The sequence below is a fragment of the Macrobrachium rosenbergii genome, chromosome 5 (assembly GCF_040412425.1).
Source record: "Macrobrachium rosenbergii isolate ZJJX-2024 chromosome 5, ASM4041242v1, whole genome shotgun sequence".
NCBI classification, from domain to species: Eukaryota; Metazoa; Arthropoda; class Malacostraca; order Decapoda; family Palaemonidae; genus Macrobrachium; species Macrobrachium rosenbergii.
In genome coordinates, this window is record NC_089745.1 from 68,596,172 (window position 1) to 68,618,156 (window position 21,985).

At 34.5% G+C, this 21,985-nt stretch overlaps 1 protein-coding gene and 1 long non-coding RNA gene across 3 annotated transcripts in view; one reads left to right on the forward strand and one right to left on the reverse strand.

Moving 5' to 3' along the window:
* Positions 1 to 21,985, forward strand: part of LOC136838882 (lysosomal proton-coupled steroid conjugate and bile acid symporter SLC46A3-like) — a 129,965-nt gene that overhangs the window by 23,246 nt on the left and 84,734 nt on the right. The gene's annotated exons all lie outside the window — the stretch shown is intronic.
* LOC136838884 (uncharacterized) overlaps positions 1 to 21,985 on the reverse strand; it is a 270,928-nt gene that overhangs the window by 3,459 nt on the left and 245,484 nt on the right. The gene's annotated exons all lie outside the window — the stretch shown is intronic.

A 21,985-nucleotide genomic window follows, 5' to 3' on the forward strand; every position in this document is an offset into this window, starting at 1 on the left:
CATATCTTAAAAACTACTGAGGCTAGAGGGCTGCAAATTGGTATGTTGATCATCCACCCTCCAATCATCAAACATACCAAATTACAGCCCTCTAGCCACAGTAGTTATTTTATTTTATTTAAGGTTAAAGTTAACATGATCGTGCGTCTGGTACCGCTATAGGTGTCAACAACACAAGCCACCACCGGGCCGTGGCTGAAAGTATCATGGGCCGCGGCTGAGAGTTTATTGAGCCGTGGCTGAGATTCATACAGCATTATACGCTGTACAAAAACTCGATTGCGCCCAAGAAACTTGGGCGCATTTTTTCTTGTTATCTTTAAATTTTTCTTTCTGGATTCTATATAGGATCGATGGCCACAGTCATTGCGGTGCTAGTTAGCGTAAGCGATTCTCTTACGTCTAAATGAACTGAGAAAAGACTTCGGCATTGACAGTGTTGGGTAACAGCTAAGAATATCCAATTAGATGGGGATTCGAATGTAACTTCGTATAAGGTTACGAATAACGATTGCAATGATGATAACTTCTGTATTATCACTTATCACTCTGGTAAATGAGAAATACTATGTCTGTAAATTTAATCAAATATGTTGCACACACACAAACACGCATATATACAGTATATATATATAGTATATATATATATATATATATATATATATATATATATATATATATATATATATATATATGTATATACATATACATACACATACATATGCCTATGTATATATACGTGCCTGTGTTGCGTGTGTGCACACACATATAATAAATAAATATACATACATATATATGTATGTGTATATATATATATATGTGTGTGTGTGAGGTGTGTGTGTGTGTGTGTGTGTGCTTTGGAAAATATCGTTTTCGAATGCCTATGGATGAAACAGCTTCAGAAAGAGAAGAACTAATTAAAAAACAGAAAACAGATTTCATATTTTCCTCCAGAGTCTAGTATTCAAGATCAGATGGGATTCAGAAACTTTAGAGTAGTCTTCATAGAGTTATATATATATATATATATATATATATATATATATATATATATATATATATATATATATATATATATATATAACCTGTGAAGACTACTCTAATGTTTCTGAATCTCATCTTATCTTGAATACTAGACTCTGAAGGAAAAGGTGAAATCTGTTTCCTCTGTTGTTTATGAGTTTTTCTCTATCTACAGCTGTTACATCAATAAGCATTCGAAAACAACATTGTCCAAAGCACACACACACACACACACCCCACACACGTATACATATATATGCATATATACAGTATATATGTATATGTATATGTATATATATATATATATATATATATATATATATATATATATATATATATATATATATATATATATATATATATATATATATATATATTAAGCCTGTGTGCATATTCAAAAGTAACACACACATATATAAATATATATATATATATATATATATATATATATATATATGTATATATATTTATATGCATATATGATATATATACATATATATATATATATATATATATATATATATATAAATATATTTATATATATATATATATATATATATATATATATATATATATATATATATATATATATATATATATATGAGAGGTATGCATATCTGTCTTGTCCCTGATTTAATACACCATTTTTATTCTTTGAGGTATTCTACAAATAACCTACTAATATCGAATCCCCTTTACGCTGGGAAAAAAAAAACTTACATTTGAGACTTTTTATATATTTATGCTCATTGCTCACGCACACACAGACGCATTCAAATGAAGAAGAACAGTTATGACTATAATATTAGTACTCTCCTCGCATCCTTAGAAACTGGTAACTTGAGACTCCTGAAATGTATCCGTTAAACAGAAGTCCAGGTGACATTTACAGTTACGGATCTTGAACCACAGCCAAGCGACCATGTAGACGGTAACAGGGAGAAAGTGGAAAAGAAATACTGCGCTTATGAAAGAAGCAAATGAAGCGGAATCTTTTGGACATGAAGCGTCCTCTCTGAATCTTCAATGGCTTTTGCTTGAGGCCATAGGTGTGGTCGTCTCTCTCTTTCTCTTACCCTCCCTCTCTCTCTCTCTCTCTCTCTCTCTCTCTCTCTCTCTCACATACACATAAACACACACACACGCACAAGTAGGAGCTGGACCAAACAACCACAGAAAAAATGAAATTATAACAATTCCAGCTTATTTTTAATGTTATTTTATCCTACTTGGTGAAATATTGCATCGTATACATTTTTTCGTTTCTTTGCGCGTCTCTGGTTCGCCTTTGGTTCAGTGAGATAGATCCTGATTTCAAGTTTGCGTAACGAATATCCTCCTGGCCGCTTTGACCGAGGACTGTAGGACGTCCACTTCAGCACCATTACTGATCACATTTGTTGTTACGCCACTATTCGTGGATCCTTGGGCGGTCCTTAACGAAGCTTGGTGTTGCCGGCAAACGCTGTCCAGGAAATAAGTACTGAGCACTCTGACATTCAGAGGGCCCGCTTTGCCTGGGACCCTAACCTTTTGGGGGGCACCCGTGTGACTCCTGAAGATAATATCGTGACAGTTTTACTCCCAGTTTAATTTATCTGTATATCAGGCATTACAAGCTACTCAGTTACGAATGATATCCAGGAAATCTGTGATAACGCAAAACACCCACCCAAATTATTCCTGAATTAGCAGAATTGTGAGCCTAAAATTTCAGGGCCATGATCTGATTACCAGCTGGAAAGGTCATCAGAACTTCAGTGGGCAAGTTCCTTTGTATGTCTTTCTAGCTCTCGAACGCTACTCGAAGCTTTGTTGCTGACCGAATGCAAGAAAGCAAAGGCCACTCTGCAGTATGAATCAGTGAGTGATCTTTCATTATAAAACCCGTTTAGTATACAGCAGATTAGATTTGTTTGTTTCTCTTGAACGTAAGGATACTGATCTTTTTTCACATTTAGAAAGGCAGAGAGTTAAGGAACTACCAACAAGAACCTGTTAATGGAAAAACGAAGAAAATTCAATGCAGGGAAAGTAGGTGAGTAAGATTTTAGAGGGGAAATCGGTAAGTAATGTTATAGCAACATTCCACCTCAGTGCGTCAAGCTGACTTTTTCTTGGCATATTAAAAAAAAAAAACTCTCAGAAATAAGACTTGGCGGATTCTCTGCTGCTCACTACCATAAATCTACCTGACAAAAAGTTGTCTTAAACCTTTTCATGACTCGTGGCCCTGCCTTCCAAATATGAAATGTTACTTTTCAAGGTTATCCCGAGGTAAACCAAGAATAAAAGAACTGAAGAAAAAAGACAGGAAAAGTGGCATTCGTAATTATATAGAAAAAAGTCAAGCGGATACACCCACGCTTCCTTGGGGGTGCAGATGATCTGTAAGGAGATGAGGAAAATGAATAGAAGGAGGAAAGAGAATGAAAATATGGAATGAAAATGATCATCCTTGCCATGTTCTGAAGCAATTTTTTATCTATATTATGTTTCTTGTTTTCTAACCTCTAATATTTCTCTCGTTTTCTTTTATACTTGCCTCCATTATTGCGAGTTTTCGTGCAAGGATACGAGGAAGAGCAATTTTTAGAGTGGGTTTCTGCATGCAATTGCCTGTTTGTGATGAGGTACCTTGACTGTCACCTCATCTTTACCTTGGTAAAGAAAGTTTGAGCTGTTACAGTATGCATTCGGACATTTCTCGTTTGCAAGAAAAGTTATTTTCATTCTATTATTATTGTTATTTTTTTTAAGCCAAAGGACAAATAAGACACCAGCAGCTCGGTTTAATCCCTAATAGCTACTTCAGGTTTTCTTTAAAAACAAGACCATTGAGACTGAATCTGATAGTGTTATGCTAAAACGAGAAATAAAAAGAACCAATGACTTAATTTTTTACTTGACTCGTACTGTAATGAGAGTCATAATCCTATCATGTGAACCTATAAGAATCGTGAAAAATACATGAAAATATTGGGTCTGATTTTGAACAACGCTGTCAAGGAAAATTGGCTTTTCATATCAATATCAGTCTGAACTTGTCGATGCTTATAGCCATGCGTTCTTCCATCAAGTTCATCTGTTTTTTTTTTTTGTATTTTGTGGAGGGTTATGCTATGAATTAGGACTCACTATTATCATCTTATTCTTCACTGCGTATCTTGTATTTTTGTTTTTTGACGGGTAATTGTTATTACTACTGAAAAACTTATAAATTTTCTTTGGTATAAAACTGTGGGTTATCACCTTCATATCAGAGTAAGTTTATCCTCTAATTATTTGTTATCAAAAGGAAATAAAACCAAACTTCAACTAACAAAGTTTCCTATTTAAAGTAACTCGTCAATTGGAGAGAGACAGACAAAAGAGAGTTCGGTGGTGATGTGTTCCCTCGAACACAGCAATAACCCCAGGCGAAGGGAAACTCCCAATATGATCATCTGCGGATTAGACAAACTCAACTTACTCAAGATTCACCATTTGTGTGACGTCTTGTAGTGGCTGCGAGGTGGCAGGTAATAAAGTCACAGGAAAAAAAGTGTCAGAAAAAATTTACAATTTTGGCTAGGAAAAAAGTCACATTAATTTATGGTGGCAATTAAATCAAGTAAAGTAATAAGACGGAAAATATTTTGGATCTTTCCTAGACAGTGACCCCAAAGGTTTTCGGGGATCTTTATCTAGGACTAATATTACTTGGGGGTCATTATCTTTATGATATTTAGAGTCTTTTGCTTATGTTTTTACGGTCATCCCCAACGGGCTTGTACTAAGCACGCCACAAAGTTGAATACATACCGGGTTAAAACCCTTGGGGGTCACTATCTAGGAAAGATTAACGTGAATTTTTTTCTGTGACTTTTTTACCTGGATTCGGCTGCGCGGAGTCAATAGCCGGAGCAGTCACGTCGCCAGATAACTCTGATACTTTCTTGGATGGTTGGTCGGTATCTTTTTGAGAAAGTTATGACACAAATGTTTTCACCTAGAAGGATATCTCAGTAGTAGGCTACACAGTGTCTTTAAAATTCCCTCATACAAAATAAAAAGAATCTGATCAAGTAAATTTCTCTTGGAAATTACAAAATTTACACAAGAAATATACTTTTATTTCTTTAATGATTTTCGCTTCACAGAAAAGCGCAAGCGATAAAGTTCTGCCTGATATCAATTTTACCGAGTTAATTTGCCCTATATGGAAGTGACAAAATTGGAAGAGAGCCATTTTGTTGTCCATTGTTTTTTTCCTTTCAGGCTGCTTGTCTTTGGTTTCTGGGGTGACATATTGACCTCGAACTCACAGTTTAGAGTGAACATAAGAGGTAATCTGTTGTAAAGTACGTCTATCCGACTGTCTGGTGGTCCAGGTGTAAAGTAATTATGTGGTGTGATAACGTTAAGTAAAGCACAGAAAATATTGAAGTAGACCAGTTCTTATCTATAAAAAAACCTTTATGGGCAATTATTTTTTTGCTTAGTTTAACCGACCTTGAGTAGGTCTAAAAATCAAGACATATTTTGGGACAGGACTGAATACTGTTATCGGGATTAACCATTTACAAATGATACTTCTCACGTTTGTTATACAAACTATCAGAACTTTTCTCTGTGTTAATGGTGCAATATCGCCAGTCAAGAATAAGCTAAAACTTTCAATACGTCCAAGCTGGTCAGTGAAAATAATTTTAATTATATAAGAAGCACAGCTTGACTAAGAAAAACATTCATTGTTTAGTCATGTACTGCTTTCAATGGTTTTACGTAAAGCAAGAGAATGTTGATAATTTCAAATATTTTATATAATGAACCACGGCAAGACCTCCAGAACAAATGAAGGTTGACAAAAGCGAGCAGGAAACTTTCGGTATACTTTACAATCATCTGATGTATTTGCTGAAGAACTTGCGTAACTTAGAGAGTTTGCTTTCCTACCTGACACAAAAGCAGCAGACAAAATCAAAATCACAGAACAAACGTTCCTGCATCTAAACTGCAGAGGTGAAAATTCAGCCACGTTCCACAAGAATGAACTTCAAGCAAAACACAAGGCAGCCTTGAGGAGAAGAGAATCGGTCGCAGGAATGTCAGGGGAAAATTTTACAGGACAGATCTTCGTTGTTAATGGTCAGTTCATTATCAAATGGATGAATTGTTTACTTGTACCGACAGCAGTCTTGTGTCTTTCATAAGTGTGTACACTTTCGCCACTAGTTTGAATGGGATATACTTGCGCACGTTGCGGACAGGCAGCAGCCAATCCAAGGAACAAGATCCATTTGCCAAAACTAACAGATTTATGTTGATGATGATGAATGAACGAGACTTTGAGCGTGATGGCACTGCATTCAGGAATGACCAAGATTGATGTTGGTGCATGGTGCCAGCGATGGCATGAGAACATTGTTCACGACTTGGGAGCTAGAAGACTATAATTAGGACTAAACTATAATTTTGCGATTAATGTTCAGGTTTATAGTTTCCGAGCACGTCTTTCTGATTTAGAGAGGAGGTCTGCATATTACTCAGGTCACTGGACTTGCGATTTGTTTGCAAGGAAAACGCTGTTTGTTTTTCTACATTACATTACCTAGGAATATCATGTATTACGCATAAATGAGTATTTTTTAAGTTAATGCTGAGTACTCATTGCATAAGCCTATTGTAAAGACTTTGCTAAATTATTTGTAAATAGTTTTATTTGAGTGGAAAACAGATTTTTCGCCATACTAAACCGACACAATACTCTGAAAAACAGTTATGTCATATAACTCACGCTGACGCTTCAAAATGTCTTAATTCACTGTTAAAATAATTGGCATGCCCACTGGAGGAGAGAGGATCCTTGAACCAAATTAAGGAATAAGGGAAGTGTGAAGCGATAACGGAATTATGACACTTGACTCCAAGGACAAATGAAAGATGTGTTTATGAGGCAACAGTTTACGTCATGACAGCCTCAATAGCTACATCTTTCAATTCAGTAAGTCTATCAGTGAATCTAAATCATATCTCCTTTTTTAAGAAGGATAACGACTCTGCACTGTTTAGTATGCATTCTGCTTCCTGAAAGAAGAAGAAAAAAGCTACCATTTATTATCACGTTTTATTCTTTATTTACTTTTTTCTTGTTTGGTGAGTGCACTTGCCCTGGCGTGTTTTTGCTACCTCTTCATAATTCACACGTAAATTCTGACCTTCTTGGTCATCGTTGTTTTGTACCAGTTTTCAGAGACGTTTTTGTGGGTCTTTTTTGTCAGATCTGGTTCAGCGGAAATATATATCAGTATTTATTGGTTTATAAAATATAAACAAAGCTAACTCGCGTGGTGGTGAAGAATGAAATCAATATAACACACATCGCCAAGTCTCTTTGCTTAAAATGCTGACTTCACCTCACTGACTCTGGCGACGAGAACTGAATGTCAACGCAAGGCTGGAGGGGCGGGAATGAATAAAACCATAGATATGGCTACAGTAAGGCCGCTACGATCCCAGAAAATATGCGTTAGCATGACGGGTTCCACTCCTTTTATGCCATCTACATATGACTAAAGAATACTGCTTAAAATTGTGATAGTGCTTCACTTTCACCGAACATACTTTGATTTATCCCAATGTGTTTTTCGTTGCTTTTTAAGTTTCCAGTTCTTGATTGTTTGTTAATCTTCGTGTGTTTGTGTTTTTATATACTCTTACATTTGATTTGTGAAAATTCGCCTAAAAGCCAAGCACTGGGGCACTTTCAGCAATTCATCGCTGAAACATTGAAAAGAGAGAGAAACAGAGGTTGGAAGTAAGAGCGGAGGTGAAAGACTGAAATACGGGCGCAGCTAGGGGTCGAAGGGGCGCTGCAAATACCCATTAGTAATGCCACAGTGCATCACGTGAGATGCACTGACGGTTCTACTTCCCTGGGGGGATACATGCCTAGAGTCTAGACTCTTATGTTACTATCCTGTTTACTTTTTTATCTGTAATTCTGTAGGTAATTTTACGAAAGCTTCTGGTAACAATCAGATAATGTCTTAAGAAAGAGTCGAAACCTTACGGCAATCAAAATGATATGGGACCTTTACGGGTGCCAATTGTCACCTTATCGATATCAACTACTGTTCCCGAAGTGATTTGTGATTATGAATAAAAAAACTAATCTTAAACAGATATTCTTCACGTATATTATTCATCTGTGCGAAATGTTTCTAAAATATTTGATGACTACTTGGAAATATGATAAACAGAGAAGTTATACGTTAGTTTTCATTAAGCTGCCTATCATATGATAAATACTGAACATGAAAATACTTGGTATTAGGTTAGCCTCAAGTTCAGCAGAATGAAAACTTTTTCTTTCATCGTCTAACGAAGGCAATGGAGAAAATAATGGCCAAATGTTTACACCAACGCGTAAAGACAACACACACACACACACACACACACACATTAAGAATATATATATATATATATATATATATATATATATATATATATATATATATATATATATATATATATATATATATATATATATATATATATAATGAATTTTTTATCACATCACCATGATCCATATACAAACGTTAAGCTAAAACGTCATTTAATATCCATTCACTCTACCTCGGGAATAATATATTTTCATATATGTCACCCGAAGGGGAATTTTTTTAGTTGATAATAAGTTCGTCGTCTCGTGGGAGCGAACCACGGAAGACAAGAACTCGGGACTGCAGTGACGCGAATTTTAACCACACGGCCAACAAATCCCACCTACAAATGCCCGTCGAACTCAGGTATTTGTATTTAGAATCGATATCAACCCACCTCTGCCATGCTAACCACGGCCGTGTGGTTAAAATTCACGTCACTGTAGTCGTGAGTTCTTGTCTTCCGTGGTTCGAGCCCACGAGACGACGAACTTATTATCAACTAAGAAAATTCCCCTTCGGGTAACATATATGAAAATATATTGTTCCCGAGGCAGAGTGAATTGGATATTAAAGGACGTTTGTAGCTTAATGCATATACATATATATATATATATATATATATATATATATATATATATATATATATATACTATACATACATATATATACATATATATACATATTTATATACATTTAAATACAGTATATATACCAACATATATATATAATATATATATATATATATTTATACACACATATATACCAATATATATATACATATATATGAATAAAATATATATATATACAAAACATAAGTAAACATATTGATAAATATCTATATATTAATATAAGTATATACTGTACATGTGTAATATATATAACAAAACATATAACCATATTGATAAATATATATATATTTATATATATATATATATACATTTGTATATGAATAAAACATAAATATATACTATATACATTTTTCTATACATGTACATATAAAATGTATAAATATACATAAATATATTTATGTATATATAAATATATAAATGTCATAAATATATATACATATATACATATATATACAGTATGTATATATATATATATATATATATATATATATATATATATATATATGCATAATAAACACATGTATATATGGCGTGGGGATAGCAATGTCACACAATTATATATATATATATATATATATATATATATATATATATATATATATATATATATATATATATATATATATATATATGTATATAGCATGTAAGTATGCATGCATGTAGCATGTATGAATGAAAAATCCCGAAAAGTTAAATCAAATCCCCTTACTTCCTTTTCACAAGAATAAAGCTGCGACTGATTATTGCAGCAAACTGTGGTTTATATATTGTGCCATTTTCCGCATACTAATTGTCTTTTAAAAGAATTACCGAGAATTTATTAAATGTGGTTCGGTGGCTTAAGTTTAACTGTGTCAATTTTAGCAGCAATAGCAACGCATTCACTATTTGCATCTACATCATTGAAGGTTTCCCGTTATTATTCTTCTACTGTAAAAAAGGCGGACCCAAGGTTATATTCGCGTGTTTTCCAGATCGTTTGGACAGCATTTAATTGTATAATTCTTTTTGCGGTTAAAAATATCAGCATATCCATTGCTAAACATTATGTGCAAAACTCACAGACACACAGATTATTATTATTATTATTATTATTATTATTATTATTGTTCAGTAGATGAAACCTATTCTTATGGAACAAGCGCACAGGGGCAATTGATTTGAATTGTAGCTCCCAAAGAATATGGTGTTCATTAGGAAGAAGTAAGAGGAAGTAAAGGGAAATAGAGAAAGAAGAGATCCCACTTATCAAAAAAAATGCAAGAAGAATAGTATTAGGGTAGTAATGCATTGCAGCTTCGCTTGAACTTCTGAAGTTCCAACTGCACATCCTCTGGGAGACTATTCCACAGTCCAACAGTGTGAGGAATAAAGGACCTCTGGAACTGAGCAGTTCGACAGTGAGGCACATTTACTACATACTGGTGTTAGTGTTCAGCAAATCTGGTTGCGCTCGGCAGATAAAGGGAATCAGGGATCAATTATTGTGAAGGTGAAAGCTCTCTGTTGAAATACAACCTATGAAAAAGTGACAAACAAGAGACCATCCGTCGATGGTCCAAGTCATAACTGCTAAAATTAGGGAACAGAGCCCTACCACCACGAACCACAGATGATTTGCAATATATCTTTTCCTGATATAGGCTACAAATAAAGTAAAAACTCAAATCAATCAATTAAATGACTTTGGCACGAGTTCTAAATCCTTCCGAAATTCGGAAAGGCCACTGCAATAATTATAATGGCGATTTTTTTTTATTAATGTCTTGATATTGACAGTAGGTAATGGAAATAGGTACACTAGGTTTCACATCTCTAAACAAGAGGATACGTTCTCCATTCTACGATTCTCGGATCCTAATAGAAAATATTATATCCTTACCATTGCAACCTAACGAGAGGTAAGAAACATTCCATCTCATGCACTTTAATGCAAACAGCAGGTCATCTGCGAGAGCAGAAGATAGTCCACCAAGGCCAAGAAATTACAGTGGAAAGTGTTTGCTGGCGGATGAAAGGAATGAAAAATGTTTGTCAGTTTATATATATACACACACACACACATATATATATATATATATATATATATATATATATATATATATATATATATATATATATATATACACGTATATATATATATATATATATATATATATATACATATATATATATATATATATATATATATATATATATATACATATATATATATATATATATATATATATATATATATATATATATATATATATATATATATATATATATATAGATGTATATATATAAGTAAGGAGTATGTGGTGTCCATCCTTTAACAACACTTTCTAATCTTCTGAGTCTCTTTCTACCTTAAAAGGCTGAAACTCTGAAGGAAAAGTCGAAAATTGTTTCTATGTTGATCTATTTTATTTTCTGCTGCTGACAGCTGTTTCAGCTAGTAACGCATGGCCTTCATCAGGGCTGTGAAAAATCCATTGAAGCTCTGATGATGGCCACCAGTTAAAGGCTGAAACTGCTACTGGCAAAAAGAAAAAATGGAACAACGTAGCAACGATTTTCGTCTTTTCCTTCAGTTTTGAGAATAAAAAGCGATTCAAAAGATTAAATAAATGTTTTAAGATAGGGCACGCCACATGTTGATCAGTGTACAAGAGTAATTACTTGCTAGAAAGAATGTACCCTAAGAGCATTTATATATACATACATATATATATATGTGTATACAGTATACAGTATATATATATATATATATATATATATATATATATATATATATATATATATATATATATATATATATATATAGTCATAGGCTTTATTTCTTGATTTCTTGAAATTGCAGTAAAATTTCAGGTTTCTAGGTACTGTTGTCCAGATTTGCAGGAAACAGTCACTTTATGGGGACCCCTCCATGTGCGCTGTGGGAAAGGTTATCTTCTGTTAGAAGAATTTGTCCCCTGTTCATGGATGTGTAAGAAAATGCCCAAGCTAAATTCCCAGGATGCATAAGAGACTATGTTTTGGAAACATTACATAAGTTAGTCACACCCCTGCTCAACTTGACTGATTTAAGAAAATTTGGCTATAAAGCCAAACACTGAGGCAATTTCAGCTGAGACACCGAAGAGTGGGAACTGAGTAGATGAAGAGCAGAGCAAGGTGGAAGGAAAGAAGTGGAAGCGGAGGTCAAGTAGGAGGCAAAATGCCGGGCAGCCAGGGGCTAAAAGGACGCCGCAAACAGCCTTTATTATTGTCTACAGTGCACCACCTGAAGTGCACTGGCGACACTATCGTGCTATAGGTCACACCCCTACTCGCCAGTATGGCTACTATTAAGCTATTAACGTCTCCCACAGCATATCTTAGGGGGCAGTGATTCCCTGTTTTAAGTGCTAATGAAGGCAACTTCGGTGTGAGCTTTGTCTGGAGGATGACATGCTTGGCTTTTTTTTAAAACAGCATCCATAACTGAAACCACTGCTCTGTTTATGAAAGCACATCTTTCACACTAAGTTTTCTTGTCATAATGTTACACGAAATAATTGTATGCTATATATAACTTGCCATATATATACATACACAAGCACGCACACACACACATATACAATATATATATATATATATATATATATATATATATATATATATATATATATATATATATATATATATATATATATATATATATATATATATATATATATATATATATATATATATATATATCTTGTAATTTCCACAATGGTCCGTGTGGATGAAGTATATAATAAGTCCTCACGTGAAAATGAAAGGAATTGGTACCAAGACTTTCAACTTTTATTCAAAGTCATCTTCAGGGTACTGAACAGAGTTTAGAGAATAACATATACAAGAAAGCAATATGGGTCACAGATAACAATAAAATAAAATGAGTCAACAAGCCATTTAAGTATGTAAACAACATTCATTCAAAAACAAAAACATACTTAGTGGAAATATGTAATTACTACAAATGCCAGTACAAAACTATCTGTTTGTAAAAATCTAACACTGTTTCGCCCATTTCCTCAGAAATTTTCCTTCTCATTTGAATGGTTTTGTCTAAATCACGCCACAAAATGCTTTTCTTTCCTGTGATTAATAATTCTGTCTTGAATTCATTAAGAAAACTCTGCTCTGGGAAAAGGTGACAGTGTCATACAGACTTCTGCAACGAACAGAAATTCACGTATACCGAAAGGTTAGTATGTGAAGAGATTCAATCATGGAAATGAATAGCGGATGAATCGTTGTAGAGACTCTATGGGGAGACCCTTTGACAAAACAAAAGAATGCCGCGGCAGTGATCATATCGAGACATGTTTAAATGCGAATATCACACAGGAGCTGCCTCACCGTCAGCAAAAGCCTGTACTGACGTTAAGGGCCCCATACACTGAACGACTGTATGAACAATTGTCTTTATCGTTTGCAAAAACAATTTGTATGGGCTTGTCTGAATGCAAAAGTGGGTGGAGTTTCATGGTCTGAAGGATCTCGGCGGGAATCTGTCGCGACCAGGTTGCTGGCTTGCAACTTATGTCTGTCTTACAAAAGTCATGCAATGTATGCGTTTGCGTGCCGATATCTTCAGTATCTCAGCAACCCTTGACGTGTGAAGACGTATTGCGTAGGCCTAGACTACCACAGAATGAATTCTACATTTGCGGATAGGGAATTCTGGGTAGAATTCATAGCTGTTAGTCAGCCACTGTTTTGCCCATTTCCTTTTCCTTCTTTTAGGCTTTTCTAATTCTACCACAACGTAGGCGGCAGCAATGGCTCCTAACGCGATCGCGCGCGTCTCTTCTAGAGATGATGCCATGACTTCCCGAGACAAAATCTTTGTTCAGACTGAAATCGGTGCGGAGATCGTTCATACTGTCTAAACAGTGTGTGTGTGTGTGTGTGTGTGTGTGTGTCGATAATGACAATCGTTCAGACAGTCGTTCAGACAATTGTTGAGTGTATGGGGTCCTTTAAAGATTTAATTATGCAAGAGAGCAAAGATTAGAAATTATATTCTTTTTATCGATTCTTTCTTCTTCTCAAACTCTTATTTAAACTAATCATCTGTTAATATAAGTTTTCAACAGTGAGTGACTCAACGGGTCATGGGTAGTCTAGTATTTTATATATATATATATATATATATATATATATATATATATATATATATATATATATATATACATATTGTCACAATGTGTTCCAAGTACCTGGTTATTACACAACTGATCACAGAATTCAAAAAATTTACCTCGCTTCAGCCAGATACCTGACCTATAATAACAATAAAAATTACGACTGAGTACTCTAAAGGTAACAGTGATCCCTTAAAAAGCTTATTAATCATGTGAAAAATCAAACTAAGTGTATCAAAGCAAGTGTGAGATATCAACAATTAAACAAGAAATATACTAGGGTAAAAGGGCATCTCTCCATCAAACAACTTTAACTGTTTCCCTAGTCTTAATTCACTTCAGCAAAGCTAAAGGAACAAAACATGTTTATCACTTTGCCTTATGCACACAATTAATCCTATTCACTGGTGGTCAGCAAATGAAACTGTTTTTTTTTTATTTTAAATACAAAAATTTATTTTTAAATTCAAAATTTACAATTAGAATTCACAATCTGAAGAAATTTACTCTTACTTGAAAACAACACAAAATTTAATTAATTCTTGAGTTAAATTATTAAACAAACCTATTACACAAAAACTTTAATTAACCAAGAAATTAAATTAATCAAGCAAAATTTAAACTATCAAGAATTACTCAAGATTTGAAAAGAAAATCTTCATAAATGAAAATTAAATCAAGTATGCAATGTTAAATTATCAAGAAATATTTAAAATGCTAAGTGAATATATGTTAAATCATCAATATATAAAGTGTGAAAAATTAAGAGATTGCAAACACAATAACACAAAAATGCACAAAAGATTTACCAATAATAGTGTCAGTAAGACAAAATTTTCCCTAATATACCTTATTTTACCATGGTAATAATAAGTAAAATTCACTTTACCTTGCACAAGCTTGTGAAAACTTATGCAAAATCACCTGAAATGCAGCTGCTTGAGATTCACAAAACACACTTTTTTGTTAACCACTGTTACACACTTTTCCTACATTCAGATCTCAAAAGCTAAGATTAATACCAGTGACCACACAAATATTTTATGTTCATAATTTCTCTCTTTTGAAGAGAGAGAGAGAGAGAGAGAGAGAGAGAGAGAGAGAGAGAGAGAGAGAGAGAGAGAGAGAGAGAGAACCACACAAACGGTCTCTGAAATCAGAATGAACAAACTTTAGGATTCCAGCAAGAAATGAAACAATCAAGACGACATCATTACCAGCGCAAAACATGTTGGGGGCCAACTAGCGCGTTAGAACAATATGTGATCAGAGCAATGCAATCTTGCAAAACATGATGTAATCAATCGAGACATGTGAACTTACTCTCAAAAAGGTACACGTCTTTACCAGAAAATCGTATGGGACGAAGCTCTTAACAAAATCTCAACATGATCAAAACAGACGGCATTGGTTAGCCACAAATGGCACGCTTTCAAAAAAAGACGAAGAACCAAAGTTGGTTTTCAGAACAGTACATGGAACATTGCAAACATTCTCGTATGAGACAAAACCTTACACGGCTCAATTGCCATTCCCTCACTTGTTAACGTGTTATCTTTCACGATGACAACTGAACAAAAACATGACATATGAAATTATGAGTACAGAACACCTGTTGCAGGGGGACAAAATGCGCGATCACATACTACGTTATTATTAAAACGTATTACTAATTCTAAGTTAGGCTGCTAAGTTATCTGAATCACTAACTCTTTTGAGATCTGACATTACACTACATATGATACTTCAACAACTATTAATATTACACAGAACACATTATAATTACAATAGTAAATATATCAGAATCATGGAATGCTATTCATATTACAAGGCAATATCAGGAATATATATATATATATATATATATATATATATATATATATATATATATATATATATATATATATATATATATATATATATATATATATATATATATATATATAGTATATAATACACACACACATATATATATATACACATATATATATATATATATATATAAATAAATAATATATATATATATATATATATATATATATATATATATATATATATATATATATATATATATATATATATATATATATATATATACATATATTATACATAATTAACATGATATTTTGGAAGGCTGGAGCACCTAGAACGCCTACGATTCATCAGGAATAAAAAATAAAAAGCGAACAGCCAGCAAAGCATTCTATTGGCCAAATTTTCCACTCTTGTGTCATCCTCTACAAAGAGATAAACATCTGGTTTCCTTTCTTTCGAAGAGATAATTATAAACTATGGAGAAGTTATTCAATAATCCAGACAATAGGCTTCCTACTTTCAGTCCGTCTTTGGTGGCCTATTGCTTTACTTACCCAAAAAATTGGGGAAAAAGTCTGAGTCACCGAAAGACTCCTCAGAGAAAGATCTTGGAGTTACACACTTTACAGGATGTCAGTTGAAACGAAAAAAAATTATGTAAGAGGTCACTGTAAGATATTTAAAACCTCATTTTCTTATGAATATTTTAATATTGCTGCCCAGGCACTTAATGATTACTCTTTCTCCAATCTGGAATCATTAACCATTAAGCAAGTTGTTCCTTCACTCTGCAGCCAGAATTCTGCTGTTTATTTGTATACGAGCTTGATGGCGCGCACTATGCTGCGCACATGTCGGCCCCCGCCGCTGTTGTTTGCACGGTCGATACGAAAGTGTACAACCCTACGTTCCCGACACTACGTTTCACAACGGGGCGGACAGACAGGATCCACTCGGCTTTTATTATTATAGATAGATATCGTTGGTCAACATCCTCCCTTTGAAAAAATGAGCGTTTCACTTCAGTCATTACCTCCAAGACAGTTAGGTACTAGAATTTCTTCATTTAAGTTCTGATCATCAATTTACAATATCTTAATTTTTTATGATTTTTGTATGTTTTGTATTTTAACGACTTTAACTTTTGTGCATTTTTGACTGAGTCTGCTCTGAGCATCTATATTTTTACAGCCCTAATTTGAAAATTTGGCCAGTAAACACACAGAAGGCTACGCTGGCTGCTGTCTGTTTTATTCCTGATATATAAAGCTACAAATATCCCTCAGTATCGAATTCATCTCACTTTGGGGATAACTCATACCAAAGGGAACTGTAAGTGATAAGTGCACTGCCCCAGCCAGAATTCCAACCTAAGCCACTTGAATTTGAAACAAACGTACGCAGTTGACTTTTCCTCTAAGGCACTATCAGAAGAGCTGAGTTTATTTCGACCCTGCTGTACATAGTCTTGTAAAATACAGATTCTGTACTTAGAAATAAATCTCTCTCAATCATGACAGCCAAGTGCTAAGTTTGTAATACATGTCTAATCAGTGATCCGTTTCTCACCAATTTACAAAAGACTTTTATATTCTCAAATTATAAGCCTTAAACGCCTGAATATTGATTTCCCTTTACATTAAGGGATAACTTACACCCAAAAGAGTATGTGCCCCACCCAGGATTCGAACATTTGCGTTTTTGGTCCGCTACAGGTATAGACTATCATTGATTTATCCACTATGTTACTGACTCTGGTGTACATATTCCGGTCGAATTCAGGCCCTGCACTTAGAATGCACCAGTCATATAAAACTCCTTTTGGGCGTATTGGTGGCTTGAACATATTGAAGAGGAACGCCGGAATAGCGACAAACATCTTTACCGATTAGCTTTTGGAAAATATTTTTTCATTATAAAAGTCCAAGAAATACACTGAAGTTAAAAGGAATGTACACAAATATAAAGTAAAAACTCACATAAAAATTGATACTTCAGTAAAGCAAACACAAAAGAAAATATATTAGAAAACAGTAGGTAACACTGTTGATACATGATAGACAGGCGTTGATATTTTCATCTCCTGCTGCATATAAGTCTTGTTTTTAATGTCAGTCATTTTGCATATGAAGTGTTCTTTGTTAATTACATGTTCTCCCTGTTAACTATGGAATGTAATATTAGCCAAAATTAAAAGGGGTTCGTGTTTGATAATGCACTTTCAAGGGTACAGAGTGGACTGAAATTTGGGAAACAATTTCAAGTCAAAGTCAAAATTCTTTATTCCATTAAAAATGGCTGTGACATCCATTTCATTACTCATTCTTGGGTAATACAGGTCCATTCAGAGTTTTATAATAAAGTTTCTCATAATAAGCAAAATTCATTATCACAGCACTTATATCTAGTATACAGGAGGTATATTACAATATAATAGGCCTATCTCAAATATCGGTAAAAACAGAAATACAATAAAATTTTCGATTCTATGCAATAGAAATGTGGTAAAATCAACAACGTATAATGATGTAGCCGTAAAAGGAATTTGATCCTTAAAAACAATAAAGTTTATACTCATTGGGATTAAACTTTCAAGTCAATAAAATAACAAATTAGCTCATTCAAATAAAAGAACGTGTAAACAAGAGTTTACCACCCGAAATAAAATTTCACAACTTTTGCTCGGTACAGAAGAGGATATTTCTAAGTCTCTGAAAACCCGACAGCGATGAGAATAAAAGGTTAAAAGATGAAGAGTGACTCATTTTTGGAGTAAATGTGCAATCAGGTGAGACTTAAAAGAAGATATGGTTTCGGGCCTCTTTATATTTGCAAGAGGACGATTCCAAAATATGGGACCAATTACAGCTAGACGCCTCGGCCCCATGTCGGCAGGGAAAAAAGCCATTCTGGCAGAAGTTTATCTCTGATTTTGTAAATTAAGAGGCATACATCATAAAGTACTTCTGCTCCATTCGTAGCAATTCAATTTTTCAGATATTGGAGTAATATGGGCATGCTTTAGGGCACCTCCATCTGCGACCTTTGCAGCGAAATTTTGCATTTTATTGACCCTTTCCAATTGGGTTTTATTGGTCGAACCCCAGACCCGCAAGCAGTAGTTTAGGACACTCACAACCAACGACTATACCACCATGACTCTATAGTCTGGCTCAAATCTATCACTCACTCTGTTAAGATATAAGAGGATGCCAGTTGCCTTTTTTCGGTGTTCGTCAATACGCGCATTAAAAGTCATGCCACAATCCATGAAAAATCCCAGGTTTTTACCCGTGTGTGACGGAACAACTGTCACATTACTGAATTTTATCCTCGTGTTCTCCGGGATGCGAGAGATATACTGTCTTAATCCGAAGAAAATGACTTGAGTTTTGCTTTCGATAAGTAATAGACCGTAACTATTACAAAAATATTTTGTAGTGATTAATATATTTTCGGCTCTTTTGATCAAATCATCGAAATTTTTCAAGTCCCCGGTCAGCAAAATCTGGGTATCGTCAGCATAAATAACGAGAAGATCATCCCGTATATATTGCGGCAGATCGTTGATATAGATCAAAAACAGCAATAGGCACAGAATCGACCCCTGGGGTACACCAAAAGATATCTCCTCAGGAGAGGATAGGATTGATCTAACACGAACAAATTGGATGCGATTGCTACCGTAATCATCAAACCAAAAGAGTCGACACTGACTTGACTTTAGCTAATTTACGTATTAGAATTTGGTGATGAACGCTATCAAACGCTTTGAATAGATCTAATAATAACAGGAGTGATTTTTTTTTATTTTCTATTTTTTTATATTTTATTGGTAACTTTAAGGACCGCAGTTTCCTTCGAAAGGTTAGGTCTAAAACCATGTTGTTCGTTAGCTAGTAAGTGGTTTATGAGTCGAGGAAAGCCATTAGATGAATGGCAATTATTTTCTCGAGTATTTTAGAGATGACAGGCAACAGAGAAATTGGTCTATAATTTCCAACGTTTTCAGTGTCTCCACTTTTGTGACCGCGAACTACTAAGGATGCTTTCAAGGGTCTGGGTAGTTACCTGTAACAACTGAGATGCTGACTATAACAAGAATGTAGAAAATTGTAACGGGCAGGGAGTCAATTAAAAATCGAAACGGAATTCCGTCAGATCCACAAGTTTTTAGGTTTCATGTATTTTATTACAAGAATCAGAGTATTGACATCAACTGGCTGAGGTCTGAATTTATTTATTGTAAATAATGATGTGGAGGGCTGATCATAATGGAGTTGACTGGTATTGCAGATATTTTCCTGCGATCTGGAGTACGTTTTCTTTCCTATATTAGCAAAATATTTATTAAAATCATCTGCTCTCTTTTGAGCATCATTGTCTAATGTTTTCAAGTAACCCTAGAGACTGTTTGTTTGGAGGTATTATTTTATTGATGACATTCCATGTTCCTCTCATGTTACCCTTACATTTAGAGAATTCTTTCTTGTAATAGTTCTTCTTACTAGGCAACACTGTCTCGACGTTTTTCTTCTCCCTTTTGTAATTATTTTCAACATTTGGGTCTTGTCTATTTAATTTATATTGTCTCTAAATCTCATTGCATCTTTAATATCTGTGTCGATCCAAGGGGCGGGAGGGCTTCTCATTACTTACGCAATAAAAGGAGCACAGACGTCCAAACAATTCATAAAAGTAATATTACAAGTACGAACCTTAGTGTACGTCACCAGTAAATAAAATTGTATTTAAGGAACAGCAGTCATTTAAGAGGAGTGCACAGAGGTAATTCTGGGAAAAATTCTCGAGACAACGAAATGTCTTAACAGTTGGCGGGCGTTTCTCTTTCCTGATATTTGTTGTTAAAAGTTCATGATCGCCAACTGAACAAGACAAGACATCAGAATGTGTCACGAAACTAAGTCTATTGGTAATAATAGGATCCAAGAGAGCTGAGGAGGTAGTTGTAATACGAATTGGTTTGTTGCCACTGGCTCAAGTGGAGGGTTTTGATAATGTTTCCCATTCTCTTATTTGGGGAGAGAAGGTTATCGTTGAAGTCGCCTAGAATTAGGAGAGGCTTGTTTCTCAAACACATGGAACAAAACACGCCGGAAAGATAATCATAACTCTCGTTGAGGGCATGGGGATGACGGTATACACAGCCTGCATTAAAGGAAGGAAATTTTTTATATTGAACTGGCATCCAAAGGTCCTTGATATGCCATGGTCTCACGAGTTCAGGCGCCAGTAGCTTCACCCTCATATGGTGTCTTACAGAGATACACACTCCCCACCCCTCCCCCCAACACCAAGGTAGATAGAGAACTCTGGGATTTCAACAAAGCTGGTATGTATTTCAGGCAAAAGCCACGATTCGCTTTTACACATGATATCAACTTTCCTATCATTTATTAAAAATTCCTTAAAATCAAAATTACCTGGGAGGGAATGTGCATTTACAGTATATGTTCAACGGTGAGTCGATCTGTTGGAGTATCGTGGTAAGGAGGAAGTAATTGCTATTCTGTATTTTGACGTAACCTTGTTTTGTGTCCATACTCCCTACACCTATCACGTCTAATCCTACGATTAAACTGACATTGAAAAAGAACATGACCGAATTCACCGCAGTTATAACAACGGCGAAACGAAACTGAAAACAATCTGTTCTCATTCTGATGACTTAATAACATGCTTTACACTGGTAGTTAAAATGAAAGAAACTGTTGTTTAACAAATTGAGCTTTTTTCTCTGTGATTTCTTGTCCTTAAATTTTTTGTTGATTAGAAGGCTGAGATGGAGGTCCTTACCTCTGCCAACATTCTCACTGAATTTCCCAGTCACAATTTAATGTGCTAGAACACCAGATGGAGCTGATCCGCAGACACATCAAAGTTTTTGGTAGGGTCGAAAACC